A 1,857-nucleotide genomic window follows, 5' to 3' on the forward strand; every position below is an offset into this window, starting at 1 on the left:
TCTAGGAACTCTTCAATACAGTCACACAAATGGTCTCATAGTCCATATCCTCTTACTTCGTTCATTAAACGACTGTCGGGAACTGTATCAAACGCCTTGCAGAAGTCAAGAAACACGGCATCTACCTGGAAACCCGTGTCTATGGCCCTCTGAGTCTCGTGGACGAATAGCGCGAACTGGGTTTCACACTATCGTCTTTTCCGAAACCCAAGCTGATTCCTCCAGAGTAGATTTCTAGTCTCCAGAAAAGTCATTATACTCGAACATAGTACGTATACCAAAATTCTACAACTGATCGACGTTAGAGATATAGGTCTATAGTTCTGCACATCCGTTCGACGTCCCTTCTTGAAAACGGGGATGACCTGTGCCCTTTTCCAATCTTTTGGAACGCTTCGCTCTCCTAGGGACCTACGGCACACCGCTGCAAGAAGGGGACAAGTTCCTTCTAGTACTCTGTGTAAAATCGAACTGGTATCCCATCAGATCCAGCTGCCTTTCTTCTTTTGAGCAATATTAATTGTTTTTCTATCTCTCTGTCATCTATTTCGATATTTACCATTTTGTCATCTGTGCAACAATCTAGAGAAGGAACTACAGTGCAGTCTTCCTCTGTGAAACAGCTTTGGAAAAAGACATTTAGTATTTCGGCCTTTAGTCTGTCATCCTCTGTTTCAGTACCATTTTGGTCACAGAGTGTCTGGACATTTTGTCCTCGCTTTGACATAAGACAAAAATTTCTTAGGATTTTCTGCCAAGTCAGTACATAGAACTGTACTTTCGAATCCGTTGAACGCCTCTCGCATAGCCCTCCTCACACTACATTTCGATTCGTGTAATGTTTGTTTGTCTGCTAGGCTCTGGCTATGTTTATGTTCGCTGTGAAGTTTCCTTTGCTTCTATAGCAGTTTTCTAACTCGGTTGTTGTACCACGGTGGCTCTTTTCCATCTCTTACGATCTTGCTTGGCACGTACTCATCTAACGCATATTGTACGACGGTTTTGAACTTTGTCCACTAATCCTCAACACTATCTGTACTTGGGATAAAACTCTTGTGTTGAGCCGTCAAGTACTCTGAAATCTGCTTTTCGTCACTTTTGCTAAACAGAAAAAACTTCCTACCTTTTTTAATATTCCTATTTAAGGCTGAAATCACCGATGCTGTAACCGCTTTAGGATCGCTGATTCCCTGTTCTGCGTTATCTGTTTCAAATAGTTCGGGTCCGTTTGTCACCAGAAGGTCTAATATGTTATCGCCAAGAGTCGGTTCTCTGTCTAACTGCTCAAGGTAGTTTTCAGACAACGCACTTAAAAAAATTTCACTGGATTCTTTGTCCCTGCCCCCCTTTATAAACGTTTGAGTCTCCCGGTCTAAAAAATTGCAGTAGCGGACGGTATTTCACGTCCACTAGGCGGTGTATTGGGAGAGATGACTCTGAGTACTATGGGACTTAACATCTATGGTCATCAGTCCCCTAGAACTTAGAACTACTAAAACCTAACAAACCTAAGGACAGCACACAACACCCAGTCATCACGAGGCAGAGAAAATCCCTGACACCGAGGCGGGGTATTGTTAAAAGTTTTCAACTAGCAATAATCGCACCTCGGATAAACCTCATTGGTTACGATATTGCCACTTTTTCACGCTATTCAAGTATCATCCACTGCCCATTGACATTATATTCAGTACATAATAAATATATCCTTGTAGGCCGCTGATTAAGATGGATGGATAGGAGCCTCAAACTTTTGAATACTCGTGTCTTCAGTCACTGACAACACAGAGGAAAGCATCAGTGGAATGAACATTAAATACACGCATATAGTCTTAAGTAAAATGTACACTGATTAGC

At 42.1% G+C, this 1,857-nt stretch overlaps 1 pseudogene; it reads right to left on the bottom strand.

Annotated features, from left to right (window-relative positions):
* Nucleotides 1-1,529: 1,529 nt before the first annotated feature.
* On the bottom strand, nucleotides 1,530-1,652 carry LOC126472244 (U4 spliceosomal RNA; annotated as a pseudogene).
* Between the last annotated feature and the right edge of the window lie 205 nt (nucleotides 1,653-1,857).

This window comes from Schistocerca serialis, chromosome 3 (genome assembly GCF_023864345.2).
Source record: "Schistocerca serialis cubense isolate TAMUIC-IGC-003099 chromosome 3, iqSchSeri2.2, whole genome shotgun sequence".
Lineage (NCBI taxonomy): Eukaryota > Metazoa > Arthropoda > Insecta > Orthoptera > Acrididae > Schistocerca > Schistocerca serialis.